Raw genomic sequence first — 17,522 nt, forward strand, 5'->3', positions numbered from 1 at the left:
CTGTGTTCTCTGCGTCTTCCTGTTCTGCTCTTGTCTTGGTCTCAAAGTCTTCCTCTCATTTATGCCTAAGAAACTCCATCAAGAACAACCGAGTTCAAGCAGGATCTCAGACCTTACATAGCTGCTTGTACTTAACTACCCACAACCCCATGTTTTGGGTTTTTTTTTTAAATTAGACTACTATCTAAATAAGTTTGATTAAGATGATTGAAGTGTTCCTGGAGTTGTTAACTTTTCGATAGTTATCTCTTTTTTTAAGTTATCTGTTAATATCCATGAGAGAAGCAGGAGGAAAGATTAGTTTTACCTACAGTGGTATTTTAGGATTTGAGTGAAGGGAAACTACTTTAATCTCATTATTTCTCTGCAATTAGCAAAATTTACCTTACTGCCCTTTTGGGTGCACTTCTTGAGTCAAAGAGCTAGATTAAGAGTGGACATTTAGCTTTTTCAGCCATTAAGTCAAGGCTGTAGTGACAGACAAAGCACGAGCTGTTGGGCAGGAAGGAGATGGATGAACAAGTCTTTGGCTTTTGTGTTTTCTGAAGTAATGGATGTAATACATCTTCCAGCAGTATCTCTATGGATGAATTTTGGGGTTTTTTTAAATACTTTTTTCCTTATGGCAGTCTCATGATTTACTTTCTGTATTAATTCAGTGACTTGATAATTTCAAAATTCAGGAGCCTACCAATGTTGATTCATTGGTTGATTCACTCCATCTTTGATTTGATTTATTTGATATAGTCGTTGTTTGTTTTTAATTATCTGAACCATTTATAGTAATTTAGTACCAATCATTGTTATTTTTATTCACTTCTTCCTTTAATCACAATCCTTACACAGAAAAGAGAATTGATCTTTTGAATTACTCATTAACTCTTAGATTGTCAATAACTTAGCAGATAACTTCAGTAATTTAAGCCATTTTCCTAAATTACTACTTTTGTCCCCCCAAAATGAACTATACATTCAGTAATGAAAGCAAATTAGAGTTATGTGTTTTGATAAGAAGATACAACATGGTTAAATACAAATCAGAGACTTGGCCCAATGTCAGTCCAGGTCTGGACTACCACCCCTCTCCGAGAGGCAAGAGATAATATGTGGGATCTCTTGAGGAAGATGTGGAAATAGGATACTCAACGTTTGGACTCTCCACTAAATTTAGTATAAAAGCTGTCCCCTATTAATATCCTGGACTCCACTATATAAGCATAATCCAGAGCCTCTGAGCAACCCTGTGACATAGCTTGGGCAGAAATGAGCTCTCTGTGTGCCAGAAACAGGGTTTTCTCAGAGGTTAGTTCAAGATTAATTCATTTAGCAGAGCTAGTGACCACCAGAAAACACCTCCATCCTTTGATTCAACTGCAAAACACTTTATTTTTACTTGTGTGGCTGGAGGTCATCTCTCTTGAATGTATATAGTCTGACATTACACTGGACTCCACATGTGGTTTCACCAGGTTCTTCCTGGAAATTTATACTGTTATAGTCTATTAACATTACTTTATGTGTTAGGTGTTGCTTTTCACAATAGCATCCCATTGGTGGTTCTTTTATCCTCTGGTGGATTCAACCTCCTTTAATGTACCCTTCCTCTCCAGTTTTCAGCTGTTTAGCTACATGTTTAACACCAAGTGTATAGCCTCCTCTGTTCTGTTAATTTTGGTACATTCTTCTGTTTTGACAATGCTTCCCAACTTTGAGTCTCTTGACTACTGATTTCATTATGAGGATGGGATATCATCCAGAGGGACCTGGACAGACAGAAGAAGTGGGCCTGTGAGAACCTCATGAGGTTCAACAAGGCAAAGTGTAAGGTCATGCCCCTGGGTCGGCGCAGTCCCCATTTTCAGTACATGATAGGGCATAACATGCTTGAGAGCAGCCCTGCAGAGAAGGACTTGGGGGTGCTGGTCAATGAGAAGCTCGACATGAGCCGGCAATGTGCACTCGAGGCCCAGAAGGCCAACCGTGTCCTGGGCTGCATCAAAAGCAGCGTGGCCAGCAGGACGAGGGAAATTATTCTGCCCCTCTATTCCTCTCTTGTGAAACCTTACCTGGAATACTGTGTCCACTTCTGGAATCCTCAGTGTAAGAAGGATATGAAGCTGTTGGAACAGATGCAGAGGAGGGCTACAAAGATGATCGGAGGGCTGGAGCACCTTCCCTACAGGGACAGGCTGAGAGAATTGGGCCTGTTCAGCCTGGAGAAGAGAAAGTTCTGAGGAGATCTTATAGTGACCTTCCAGTACCTGAATGGCCTACAGGAAAGCTGGAGAGGGCGTATTCATAAAGGCTTGTGGTGATAGGACCAGGGGGAACAGGTATAAACTGGAGAGGGGCAGATTTAGACTGGACATTAGGAAGAATTTCTTCACTATGAGAGACACTGGCACAGGTTGCCCAGGGAAGCTGTGACTGCCCCATCCCTGGAGGTGTTCAAGGCCAGGTTGGATGGGGCCTTGGGCAGCCGGATCTAGCAGGATGTCCCTGCCCACGTCAGGGAGGTTGGAGCTAGTTGATCTTTATGATTCCTTCCAACCCAATCTATTCTGTGATTCTATGATTATCATCTTGTATTATCTATGGAAAATTCTTATTTTCTTAAATAAGATTGGTCCAGAAAGCAAGCTTTGGTGGAAATCCTCCTCTGCACTTTTAGTCCAAACTGCTATAATTTTCTTCTACTCAACCATTGATGGCTTATTTGGATTGCACACAACTATGCTTCTTTTACTGTGTGTGATTAAAAAAAAAAAGATAATGCTACTCCTAATTACCATTTGGCAACAGTGTTAATTTGGAAGGGGGAACTGTCAATAGATGTAGTTTTACTTTAAAGAAATGCCATGGGAGCGCCAACTGATTATTTCAGTAACTACATTTTTCTTATTATTATGGAAGCACGTTTGCTTGTTTACGCTTTTTGAGAAACCCTGAATTATATATACTTTACCCCCTGAGAAAACAAATAAATCTGGAGACCTGTCTTAACACAATATCAAGCACTGAAACAATTCCTTGATGTTCTCCAGGCATATTATTCCTGACTTTATATGACAAGTTTATTGGAAACATTCAGGTAAAATGTTCTGATTTATTACCTTTCCAAGGCAGATTTACTGAATGCATAAAAATACAGTGAAATTAAATAGGATTTTCATGAAAGTATGCATGCAATAGCATTTTGATATGAGTAAGAGATTTTAATTTTATTTTAATGTGTGCTTTGATGCTTTATTTTTGCATCAACTGTATAGTCTTTTTCAGCCCTGGTGTATTTTTGTTATTATTTCAATCATGCTCCAATGTATTTATGAAAAAACTATGGGAATTTAAAGTACTGGGACTCTTTGCAGGTGTTACACTTGGTGAGTTGTAAACCTGTTACAGGAAGGTAGGCAATTAAAAATGTATTAAGAACATATTTCATGTTCTGTGTGAAATAAGATACAAGAAGTACTTCTTGCCTCCTCTTAAACATCATCTGATATTTCAAGCAGAGCTATGATCATTAAAACTAAGAAGGGGCACCTCTGCTTTTTTCACTAGCAGTCAGCTGGGTGTACACATACAGTGAATGCAACACAGCAACTCCTTAAGGGCCTCAGAAAATAAAAAACATATTAGGAGTAGAGACAACAAGTGCCCATCTGATTGAAGACAAAGATCTCCAGTAGACTGAGACCAAAAATCATGCCCTGGGAGAGGAAAGAGTGTTCTGGTACAGGATATTCTCTAAGAATAACTATGGTTATTTGCTTAGAGGGAATAATTAAGTGCTCTCTGGAGACGTTGTGAGGCATTACGTTTCTCTAATAGTGTGATAGTTGAGGGCTTTGGAATAATTTTTACATAAACATACAACGTTTCTTCAAAAGCTTGCAATAGATAATCTGGTTTAAACTGTAGTTAAATTGCATAAATTTGCTCCTACTAGACTGTGTTTGAAATAACTTTATGTGATTAAACTCACAAAACAACAATAATTTAATTTTTTCCTTCGAGTCTCAAAACTAACATCTGAATTTAAAAACAGGATAAATTTAAAGTGTAAAGATTTTTGATGTGATAATCAACACATGTGCTCATTTCTAAATTCTTACTCACTTGTCATTGCTGGGGAACAGATCCTGCACTAGGCAAGCAAGATAATTTTTTTTTTATAGTATTGAAACATAAAATTGTCAGAAGTAAGAAAAAGGGGTTTTTTTCCTCTCCAAAATCTTTTTCTTCCTAGACTTAGAAAAATACACCCACTTTATACACATCTTCTTAATCTTTTATGCAGTAAGCCTAGGGAAAATAGTAATCTTCAAAAGGTTTGGGTAATTTTTTTATTCCAAAGATTTCCAGCCTGCGCCACCTGGAATGTTGTGATTATTGGAGCAAAACTCATTCACATTGAAAGACTGACATATTTTACTCAGCAGACTTTGATAGGACCAAGTTTAATGGCAGAAATCACAAAAGCTTAACCAATTTGCCTCCTTTCTGCAGTTAAAAAGGTTTTGTAGTAGAACAAATAGGCTTTCCTAATTGTTCTATGCAATGTTCCACAAGAAGCACTTTAGAACTGTTGCCAAACTTATGCTAGTATTCTACAGCAAAACCATTTTGTTGGTAAATGCATTGAAATAAGAGACAAAAACCACAAAACCCTTAAATTATACTTCATGTAATTGTGAAGGTTGGGAAACATTGCAAAACAAAAACATTGATAAAGCTTTTATTCGTGTCCTCTGCAAGAGCCATGTGGATTTTCTCACTGATGTAAAAAACTGCAGTAACTCAAGAGTTCAGAACTGGGCAGACTCATATCTGATGAATAGCTTAACAAGTTTTATTACTTCAGAAATTGATTCAAAGCTAATGACAGTGCCATCTGCACTTTTATAGTGAGTGTGTCACCTGGAAACTGTCCTGCTACTGGGTAAATAGATTGAATATGATGTGAAGAGTGGGAAGTATTAAAACCAAACAAACCAACAAAAAAATACCCAACAAAATCTGCCAACCCCCAAAACTTTCCATACGATGCAGAATGTCAGCTTTCCTCCCATATATCTCTTTCTTTGTTAACATATCAACAGTGTGCTATAATGGAAAAAAAAACCCCAACAATATATTTCATTATTTCCATTGAGTTAATTATGGGATGTTCATTACGGGAAACTCACTTGTTCATTAATTTTCATTTACATTTTCTGCTTCATCACAGGAAGCCGTATCAGTTTGCCTTTTTGATGTAAGATCTCTGATATAAAACAGCAAAGATAAAATATGATCAGACTTGCAAAATAAAGCAAATAAGCATTATGTCTTTGTTACAAAAATTTTAATAGCATTCTTCAATAATTCATAGTTATTGAAACCCTGCTTCAATAGACTTAGTTTTCTAGTGACTTCATGCATCAGGCAGGCACCTGTATTCTCAAATTTTAAACATTACTATTCATTTAGGCCTGTGTTTCATCTATGACTTAGTGCCATGGAGACAGCACATATTTCTTTTTCTGTTTGTCTGTTACCATTAATGCCTCTCTAGGAGCCATAGTTTAAAAATTACGTAGAAGGGACAATTTTGGAGGTAGTGGAGATGGCATTGCTTCAGCAAAATTATAGGACAAGAAAATTGGAAGTGGCTGTGGCGTATAGTGAACCTGAGGAGGTAGCTCTTGCACCTGACTGCAAACTCCTCTTCCACACCTCGTCAAGCACAAGAAGCTGCAGCAAATAACCACAGCTAGTTACCATACTCTGAGTCAAGAAGAAGATGTAAAGAACCAGCTGGTTATTGGTAGTAGAGGAAAAAGAGGTCACAGGTTGTTGTGCCTGAATTTGATGTACTGTGCACACATCCTTCTGCTGCTCCTGCTACTGCTGAGTTGTCTCTGGCACAGGAGGGCAGCAGGCAGTCCAGGCTGCCTGCTTGGTCTTGAACCCCTGCTCCTGAGCCAGCAAGAGCTGGTCTACCAGTGCCCCTTGAATTCAGCTGCGCTACCCTACACGGCATCTATTGTTACTGGCAAGAGAGATGATGCTGGCTTTTCTAACCCATAATTATACAGGCGTTGCATTGGTTCTGAATAGACTGTTCTGGAAAGCATCTCCAAAGCTCACTAGTTAATCATGGGAGGTAGATCAATTGTACACGGCTTAAATGAGTTCAATATTTCTCTGAGCTGAGGCGCTTTGCCCCTATGTGGTGCATCAGTGAATCAACATCAGAAAGAGAAATGCAGTCAGATAATAATTTCACAAAAGCAGAACTATTGGTCAGTAATTATCTCTCACAATTCGTATTTTATCCTTAAAACAAAATCAAAGAAGAAACAAAGAAAAAGAACTTTCCTTCCCCACAGCATAACAACCGTATTTTAAACAATGCTACTGAAATTTATTTGTCCCTTTAAATCACAAATCTTGAAACTGCATGTTTTCCCCAACAGGATTACTTTACAACTCACTTTCCTTGGATAATATTTTCTGTTTTTTTCCTAATTGTGTCTGCACATAAGTCGATAAATTTATCAATGATGCTTATTTTATATTCTAAATCATAAAAAGACAGTTTAATAACAGAAGTATTGTCTTATGTGGTAACAAAAACTCTGAGATTCAATAATGAAGCGTGCATGGAAGTTACAGGGAAATGTACACACATAAGAGCTTACTTAATTATATTTATGAGTTCACTGTCAGATTTTTAAGGTGTAAAATCACTGTGCTGTGAAAGACTCACTTTATGTTTATTGCATAACCCAAACTCTCACTAAAATTCTCAATAAAGAGGAAAATGGGTTAAGAAATAACCATTGAACCCAGAGGATTTTTGCATTGGCTCTCTGATGACTTTTAAAATAATACTGGGTACACTGTGTAGTGTATCATAGTCTAATAAAGTAAACAAAGCTTGCATTTCTGTAAAATTGAAAGGTTTCTGCAGAGAAATACATTTTCCTAGACTGAAAACACTGTAGCTCTTTTTTTTTTTTTCTGCATAAGTCTGTAGAATTCATACAGGTTTGTTATGTGAATGTCGCCTCTTCCAGAATGATGATTTATTCACATAGAAGGAGGATTTACTATCCCATGCTATGGTTTTTGCTCTGGTTAATGAGGAAGAGAAAATTGGGTAAAATTATTTGAGCAGTAAGAAAAAAGTACATGTTTTGTTATGGACATATTTTACATTATGTCTTCATATTTTACGTGTACAACAACATGTATTAGTGTACTGTGAGGGAGTCTTGTGCCAGCAGAAAAGTTTGGCAGCATATGGATACAGCAAAGAGTAGAATAGTAGGATGGAATTTAAGAACTTTCCACTTAGTGGTGGAAACTTTCAGGAATGAACTAGTGAGAGAAGACTTGCATGACTGGAGATAAAAGAGAAAGCAAAACGCGCTTCAGTGTCAAAGGTTTAATTGTAAAGCAGGTTTCTAATATAAACCAGAGGTTCAGATAGGGAGAAAGTCTTCAGGGTATATAATATGGTGCAAATAGAGGAGATGGAAGGGAGGGCAAGATCAGAATTGTAGAATAAGCATGGAGGATAGTGTAGAATAAAGGTCAGAGAGCCTACTGGGGACCCTTAAGAGAAGGAAGAAAAGTTTAAATCTGATTTGAAAATACCTCAAAGGTTGTAAGGAAAGTGATTGACAAGGTGCAGCTTCTGGATCATAGAATTTACACCACGATGTGCGATATACTTACTGAGAAGGCTTTAAGAATGAGCAACAGTTGAGATGAGAAGGACCTGAAGTCTGAAAGTGTTCAAGGAGACAGCTAAGCAGACAATGGGAATGCAGAAATGAATTGTAGTAAGTTTCAAGGGTGGAACAGGCTTCCTCAGAGTAGAAATTATATGAAGGAAACGCATTCTTTGGCTATGAAATACTCTCAAGGCTTTCCTGAGAACTGGGCGTTAAGAACAAAGCTCGAGTCTGAGATTCAGAGCCTAATCAAGGTTGTTCAGCAGAAAATAATAATGTACTGTAATTATAACTCTAGTTTATCCAGCTCTGACACAAAGAAGAACAAAAGTTAATGAGTAAGGAGATATAACAGAGTACATCAGCCTATAAAAGATAAAATTAAAACACTATTTTTTCTGTAAATTATTGCCACTCAGAACAGACCTAGATTCAAATAGCTACATCCTAGAGGCAGTGCAAGGGGAATGTAGTTTTAAACTTGGGGCAGGAGGGATGTGGAGTCACCAGCAGTTGAAGGAGAGCACAGCAACATAAGGATCAGGAAATGGTGCAGTTAAAAAATCTGAAAGCCCAGCCCTCCTGAGTCATTCATCACTTTGGGATCCATGGCTTGAAGCACTGTCTTGAACCTATATTCCCATTTTTAAAGAACCGAGAAGGGACTTCTCAGGTGTATGACAGCTGTTCAACACTAGCACTTGCAAGGCATCAGACAATATTTGTCATAATAGATAACTCTGTCTTGGTTGACTGTGGAGTCTGAGGGCTCCTTTTTCCTCTCTTTGAGGTTTCATGGAGAATAATTTGAACAGAACAGGAATCCAGATTTTCCCCCAGGAAGTTTAATTTGTCCAATCTTTTTTAACACCACTCTCCAGTGTACTAGTGGCTAAGAGATTTTGCAGCCTCAGCAGCACTAGTAATTCGTATTATCTTTTTCCTTGCCTGTTAAGGGGAGCATTCCCTCCACTGTGTCTGGAGTCGGTGTTAAATGCAAAGGCACACAACTGTCACAGCTGTTTCTTCATTCACCAACATCTGAAATGAGGTAACAAAAGTATATAGGAATTAGATAGCTATTTAGGAAAAATTTGGAGATGACTGGAATAAAATGGAACAGCTGCTCTCTGTGAAGCTGATAGCATCATACAAGAAGTAGAATCAGCTCCCTTTAAACCAGATGTCTTTAAATTTGGAACAGACCCAATAAAGGACTTAAATATTGATGTGCTATATTGAGATAATGTAATCCTGTAATTGAGGGTTTGTTACTGATAAAGGAACCCAAAGCACAGCAAGGTACACAGCCGTAATAACCATTGTGTGAGAACTGTCTGGCATTTCAGAATGTGACCCAAATGGCTAATACACAGAGCAAGTGGTTGTTTAAAATTAGCTGTCCAGAACGGCTGGAAAGAGGAGTCTCACCTCGATGTTCCAGAGGGGGCTCCTTACAGATACCTATGCAGAGGCCCTGCTCTCTGCTCTGGTTAACCTGGATGTAGCCATCTCCTCAGGGCATGTGTCTTAAGGAATGTGATCATTCATTAAGAGTGGGGCAAAACTTAGCCTTTTCTTTTAAAGGATACTTATTTTGTGGTAGTACCTACACTTTATGTACATTCAAGAAGTTGAATATTCAAAAGAAAGAAGTCTCGTGTTCAATATTCTTCTTAGCCCCTGTATTCCTGGCTGTAGTCCTTCAGAAGATTATCTTAACCACCAATTTAGAGGTTACGATAGACAGGGCAGAGGAGCACCTTCTGAACTTTTTAAAACTGAAGGGAATAGGAAATTCTTTGCCTGATGCCACAATAGTTTTTGTGGTAGCAAGGCAATCACCCTTTTCAGGGAGCAGCATCATTCTTCAAAGCCCATTTGGTGCAATCTCAGCAGAGCATCTCTGCTGACCCAAGCCCTTTTTTGCTGGGAATGCATAATACTAAAAGATTAAGTCAAAATGTCAAATACAGATTGATGATAACAAGGTAATTTGAGATGTTAATTGGCATATGGTGTACGTCAAAAAAATGCATTACAAAATAGCAAAATACCAGCTGTGTGTGTAAATATTGATGATAATAAACAAGCAGTATCTGACCATGAAACAACCACAGACGGGTAATTCTACAGGAGCACCTGTACTGTGCTGCGACAGGAGTCGGGGCAAAGGAAACACAATCCATGTTTCCTGAACTGACTGTAATGAGTTGTCATTGGTTATTCACATTAGCGGAGGTGGGTTAATAGAAGAAAATTATTATATTCTTTGTATAATACCATTTCTCTGAAAAATAAGATCAACTATCAGGCAAGTCAATATTTATATGGCAGGAATGGACACTAGCAAAAAAAGTTGATTTACTTGAGGAATTGAGAATGATCGTGATGTGAATACTGGTGTAAGTGTTGCATAGTGCTAATTAAAAATGCAAGCGCTTTAATTTTTTGGAACATAAATCTTTGCTTTTGAAATGGAGCAGGCACCTCTTTGATTGAAGTGATCAGACAGCAGCTATATACCCTGTCTCTGGCAGTTCAATCTCTAACATACAAATCAGCATTTTCAGACAACACATTATAATCAAGCTAGAACAACAACAACAATTAAAATACCTTAAAAGAAGAAAAAAAATACTTAGTAAAAATAGAAGTGGTTAGATGCGGGAACATCTGGGTAGCAGATCTATGGATTTTTTTTCCTTAAATCTCATTTTCCCTCTAACCTGGCATGTATATTATCAAGAGGAAAACGAGAATAAAATAAAATAGCAGCGAGGAATGTGTTTAATATTGAGTGTCAGCCTTCACCATAGATACATACAAAAGTATTAGAAGTGTTTTCTCTTTGTTTGAATTTTCAGCTGGAAATACCCAGTTAAAAAAGAATGTGACATTAAAAATAGTACATTGAAAAGCTAGTTGCATACTCTACCTATGCACACATGCACTGTTTGTCTACATTGTTGTGGAGATTTGTGCATTATATTCTAGGGTTTGTTATCCATGGGCTAGATGGTGCAGTGACTTTTGCCATATGAGGGGCCAATTCAGTATATTATTTAAAGAAACAATCAATAACATGTTGAAATGCATCATTTAATTGTTGTCCTTGAAATTCATCAAAGGAGCTATGGTACAAAGTACAGATAGTTCTGACTGTCTGTTTATAAGGAAGAAGAAGAGCTTGAAATTTAGACTGGACATTAGGAAGAATTTCTTCACTATGAGAGTGGTGAGACATTGGAACAGGTTGCCGAGGGAGGTTGTGGATGTCCCATCCCTGGAGGTGATCAAGGCCAGGTTGGATGGGGCCTTGGGCAGCTTCATCTATTGGGAGGTGTCCCTGCCCGTGGCAGGGGATTTGGAACTAGGTGATCTTTATGGTCCCTTCCGATCCAAACTATACTATGATTCTATGATATACTGCATAACAGCAGGGAGACTCCTACTCCTGCCAGTGCTATTGTTACCAGGATTGCTAAAGCTTTCTTGCACACAGAGTTTATAGAGGCTACAAAGCATTCTGTGGACCAAAAATCATCTAATAAGATTTGAAAAACGTGAGGCTTGCACGAATATTTAGTGTTGAGACGTGAAGAGGAATGACATAATGATTAGGGTGATGTAGGGATAGTCGCCCTTACACATGGCAGAGAACATCCTTGAGGGTCTCAGTTTAATCAGCTGGAATTTATGTGAGGACTGTCACCAACACGTTTCCGCTTTCCCTCCTTCATCATCTTGTTCTGTCAGCTTGATTAGCCTATTTATTATTTTACTTATGATTGTCAGTTACTCATTCTCATCCCAATTTTCTTATCTAAAAACTTACAGGTAAAGTGTTTTATGCTTATCTTGATCAAAAGGGACAATCAGACTCACTTAAGTTCCTGCCAGCTGGCTATTAGGGAACTATTTCAAAGCATGTTACTGTTAATTTGACACATGCAAGGGGAAATAAATGGCAATATAGAGTTTTTTTCATGTTGCAAGTTATGCTCAGCTATTGCAAGATGTCATTGAAAGTATTATACAGAGGACACATCTTCTCTAGCTGTAAGTAAATATGAAGACTGTTTAGTTTTGTCAGCAGATTAGTGATTATTGCATTGGTTTTAACACTGTTCATCAAGAAACTCTAAATAATAGTTTGAAAATCATGACCCAAGACTTGCGATTTTTAACCGTCTTGGCTTGCAGAAGATCTGCAAGAAGTATTGTGTCCCTGCTGAAAGATGTAACTAGTGTGTCATTTTGAAAGAGTACTTTTTTATCCTCCAGTAAAATGCAAACATCTAAAAAATCTGCAAACGAATAAAGATTGGATTTTTTATTGTTTCAGTTATCTTCTGTCCAAGATCAAAGCTCTGATTTCTGAACAAGGATAAGCTACCTAAAGGTTAATTCATAATTTATCTAATTGAAACTGGAATTATAGACATGATCAGGATGTGGACCAGAAGTTGTACTGATGAATGGGGTTTTTAACCTGAAGACCTTAGATGAGATTGAGACGATGTGGCTGGGATCCAGGAAAATGCACTAAGGCTGTCTGAGTCCTTGGAGTGGTACATCCACAAAGTAGTGGTGAGTTAAAGCACAACTGAAAAGAAACAGTATATATGTACAAAAAAAGAACTGTAGGACTGCACTTTGCATTTAGATGATGAAGGTTATAGTGGCTTCTGAGAAAATCTGTGGAATTTGTTTACTCTTCTTTTTTCCCCCTCTTGCTTTCTGACATATTTAAGGAATTCACACCCTCTCAATCATTCTACTCTTTCTGGAAGGAAAAGCAAAATGATTTCATTAATTCAAACATATCCCTGCACTGTTAGTCCAATTCTGTTTTTTTTTTAAATAGACCATGTTTCTTGGTTTTATTCTGTTGTAATATTCTGGCCTATTTTGCTTTAATATAGTTTTATTGATTATAGTAATCTTACTACATCCTTTGTAAGGGCTAGAAGGGTTTCTTTACAATGTGCCAAATTCCAAAGTAAATTCATAAAAAGATGTAGTATTGAAAGGATTCTCCAAGGGTCTTCAGATCCCACTGATGCAAGCTCAGTGGATACCTTATGAAGAGTATTTCTCTAAACTGTTTGTAAAAATCTTCCGAGCTTTACTATGTGGACCTATTCTTTCCAAAAATAAATAAATAAGTGAATAAAGATGTAATGCACTAAAAAAAGCCTACATTGAATTAATGAGAATATTTTCACTATAAATTTTTAGTTGCCCTTTCAGCTCCAAAAACATGTTTATGTCCTTTCACTTTAGCATTATTACGTAAAAATTGTATTCTCTCATCTTTATTCACTATAAACAAGTGCTTACTTCTACATAATGAATTGTTAAATAAAATTAATTAAATCCCTGGATAAAATAAGAAATTTTTAGCAGATATTTATGAAATCATTTGATCTCTTTGGTGATGAATGACTTCCCAGATGAAAACAACTACTTTGAGCTGAAGAACTTAAAACTGTTTTCTATCCTTGAGTAGAAGTAATATAAGTCAGTGCTTCCTTACAATTTTGGCACTCAAAATATACTCCTGTTTTACCGAAGATTTTTCACTGCACGTGACAGGCAGCCTCAACAGGCTCATTTTAGTCATTATACCAACTGAACACCACTGGGACAGCATGCCTGTAGCACTAAGCTTCAGGTGTCTGCATGGCCCTCTGGATGCAGATGTGCCCCAGGCTAAATTCTGCTTGCAGGGATCTCATAAGCGCAGCTTGAGGTGGGACATATGATGGACTTCTTGCCTAGAGAGAAATTGTCTGACGTTTCCTGAAATTGTATTACAGTGTGGTTGTTGTGTTTTATAACCGACCGGTCTTGTAGCTGAGCTTCTGCATTGGAGGCAAAGTTGTGCTAAATGGCAAATATAAATTCCATATTGGAGTAGAACTGCAGCAATGTGGTATTGTTATTATTCAAAGTGGTTTACCATTTTCTTTCAGACTTAAGCTTCTGATCTAAGTGTGAATTGCCTGTAGCAAACAGAGAAATTAATTTTCTGCAGGTTTTGTAGCGGCATCAGTGGATTTATTCACATTTTGTTAAAGAATAAATAAGTAACAGTCTGGAAATGCTCTGTGTTTCTAATAGGAAGAAAGACACTAGAGGAGAATGTGATTTCTGCAAAACAGTCAAGCCATATAACTTCTGATAGAAAATTAATCTCAAACTTTAGGATGTTTTTTTGACTATTCTGAATACCAGTTAAAACATGTGTTTTATAGCAAACATTGTTGACATCTTACTGGTGCCATTTGGGCACAGAACTTGCACTTATTCAAATTCAAAATTTAATAGCAGTATCTATTCTCATAAAATCATGTGTTTGTGAAGCTTAAGGATTTACTTCGAGGTTTTAAAGAAGTGATTATTCTCTTATACTTTCCTATCGAGATTTTTTGTCTTAAGATGCCATAAGAACAACACCAATTATTTGGATATAAGTGTGTATAGTATCTTTTTTCCTGGGCTAATTTATTTAATTTGGATATAATTTGGTCAGTGTGAAATTTAGGCTTCTAAATGGTATTTTTTTTAATAAATTAATATGCTCAATAGTGAAGAGTATATGAAAAGAATGTGTTAGCACTGTCTGTTGAGGATTGTTGTGTTGGGAGTATTTTCTGGTATGGACCACATTACTAGCTTTGTTTCTAAATTACAGCCCACTGATGAGTGAAATAATCTTCCATCTCTACATAGTCATAGAATCATTAGGCTGGAAAAGACCTTTGAGATCAACTCCAACTGTACCTGTCCATCATATCCCTCAGAACCTCATCTACCTGCCTTTTAAATAACTCCAGGGATGGTGACTCCACCACCTCCCAGGCAGCCTGTTCCAGTGTCTGATGACACTTTCAGTGAAGAAATTGTTCCTAATGTCCAATCTAAACTTTCCCTGATGCAGCTTAAGGCTATTCCCTCTTCTCCTATCACCCGGTACTGGAAGGTCACTATAAGGTCTGAAAAGAAAAAAAAAAAAAAAATTCCAGTACCTGAAGGGGTTACAAGAAGGCTGAGGAGGGACTGCTTGCAAAGGCTTCTAGTGATAGGATGAGGGGCAATGGGTATAAACTGGAGAAAGGAAGATTTAGACTAAAGAAGAAATTTCTTCATAATGAGAGCAGCGAGGCACTGGCACAGGTTGCCCAGGGAAGCTGTGGCTGCCCCATCCCTGGAGGTGTTCAAGGCCAGGTTGGATGGGGCCTTGAGCAACCTGGGCTGGTGGGATGTGTCCCTGGATTTGGAACTAGATGATCTTTGATGTGCCTTCCAACTCAAACCATTCTATGGTTCTATGATTCTGTCACTTGAGAGAACAGACCAACACCCACCCCTCTACAACCTCCTTTTAGGTAGTTGTAGAGAGCAATAAGGTCTCCCCTCAGCCTCCTCTTCTCCAGGCTAAACTACCCCAGCTCCCTCAGCCATTCCTCATAGGAATTGTTCTCCAGCTCCTTCACCAACTTCCTTGCCCTTCTCTGGACATGCTGCAGGACCTCAATATCTTTCTTGTAATGAGGGGCCCAAAACTGAACATAGGATTCAAGGCACGGTCTCACCAATGCTGAGCACAGGGGTAGAATCACTTCCTTTCTCGTGCTGGCCACACCATTTCTGATGCAAGCCAAGATGCCATTGGTCTTCTCAGCCACGTGGGCACACTGCTGGCTAATGTTCAGCCACTGTTGACCAGCACTAGTCTCCCTCTACCAGGCAGCCTTCCAGCCACTCTTCCCTGAGCCTGTGGCGCTGCACGGGGTTGTTATGCCCCAAGTGCAGGACCCAGCAGTTGGCCTTGTTAAACCTCATCTTGTTGGTCTCTGCCCACAATCCAGCCTGTTCATATCCCTTTGCAGAGCCTCCCTACCCTCTAGCAGATTGACAGTTCCTCCCAGTTTAGTGTCATCAGCAAACTTGCTAAGGGTCCACTCAATTCTCTCATCCAGGTCATTGATAAAGACATTGAATAGGACTGGACCCATCACTGGGCCCTGGGGGACATTACTTGTGACTGGCCTCCAGCTGGAGTTAACTCCACTCACCACCACCCTTTGGGCACAGCCATCCAGACAGTTTTTAACCCAGCAAAGGGTGCGCCTCTCCAGGGCAGTGGCAGCCAGTTTCTGAAGTAAGATACTGTGAGAAACGATGTCAAAGTCTTTGCTAAAGTCCAGGTGCACTATATCCACAGCCTTTCCCTCATCCATCAAATGGGTCACCTTGTCATAGAAGGCGATCAGGTTAGTTTGGCAGGACTTGCTACACTAATCAAATAACACTGATCTTGTTACTTCTTGTCAGCCTTCTGCTGAGGGAAATAACAGCCACGGCAAGCCGGGAGTGAGAGGATGCAGGAGGAAACTGGAGAGCTCGGGGAAGTGAGTGCTGTAATACTTTGTGTGGTATTTCTAAAGGCACCCATAGTATCGAGCATAGTTTGTCTTTCGTGTGTTAATTCTGTAGATAGGATGGAGTTAACTGTCAGTGTGTTCTGGACATGAAGTTAAATATACAAAAATGTCAGTGCTTACCAGTGTATGAGAACAGTGAAAAAGACCAGCCCGTGTCTCCAAGGGGGACGATAAATAGCTCTCACTCAAGGCTCAGTCTGAAGAGTAGTCTGACACTCTAAGACTGTCTGGTGTGTAAAAATGATTGCTCCTAATGGCAGCCTTCACCAGCCCGGAGGAAGCTGGAAGCCCATGGTCTTCAGAGTCTGGTGTACTTCAGAGAATGGTCTTGTTTATCATCTTGCTCAGACTTTTTGAAGATAAGGAGGTGAAATGAGCTAGTTTAGAAAGTGTCTTCCTGGTGAATGTCTTGTCTTCTTGTCAGAAGTTGTATCCATGAGAAAAGTCCCCTCTACATTTCTGATGGGGCTCAGCATGACCGTGGTGCTGCCCTGGAGAGGTGAGTGCTATCTCTCAATATAAACAATGCCCAGGGCAGGTCTCTTGAGACTTCCAGCTACTCTGTCCCTGCTCTGGCTCTTAAAGGTAGCTCTATACATGAGATTTCTTGACTCATGGCACAAGTTCATTGTCTTTGAGAGGACACTTTTTAATGTCTGTCAGTTGACAAACATGTACAAGCAGCAGGCTATAGACGAACGACTGTGCCTGCCTCAGTGAAACAGAGAGGACTTGATTTTGCCATTCATCTCAAAAAAAACCCCAACTTATCACTGAGTGCTCCTAGCTCCAAAATAATCTCTGATTGTCTGAAACAATCTTCATTTCTGTCGCTGTCCCACACCAATATCCTAGCCATGAAAGAGACCTCCTTCTCTTTGCAGGTCACCTTTCACAAATGCATGTGAGATGAAGAGCAGTCTCAAGCACACAACAAATAGAGGAAAGATCTCTATCATTAGAGTACACTGTTTGGTGGTTGTCTTCTCCTTTATAGGTGGGATTCATAACTTGAGATAACAACATTTATTTTTCTCATCAACCTGGCTTTTCTAAATGACATCGTAATGAGCACCTCTAAAGGGCAGTTTGTCTAGTGTGTTTGATGTGTGTGTTCACTGGTTGTTTCTATCCACTAACCACAAAAAATGGAACTACTGACAAAGTCTTGTATAGCTACTCATTTCAATGTCTAAATTAGGTAAAATGGATTCCACCTGAGATGCTTGCTTAGTTTCTGTTATCTCTAAGGGATTTACGCCTTTGTGGATAGGAACTCAGGTTTCTTCTTATTTGTCAGCAGATATCACATTGGCCTTGTGATAACTGAAGATGCACT

The sequence above is a fragment of the Cuculus canorus genome, chromosome 3 (assembly GCF_017976375.1).
Source record: "Cuculus canorus isolate bCucCan1 chromosome 3, bCucCan1.pri, whole genome shotgun sequence".
NCBI classification, from domain to species: Eukaryota; Metazoa; Chordata; class Aves; order Cuculiformes; family Cuculidae; genus Cuculus; species Cuculus canorus.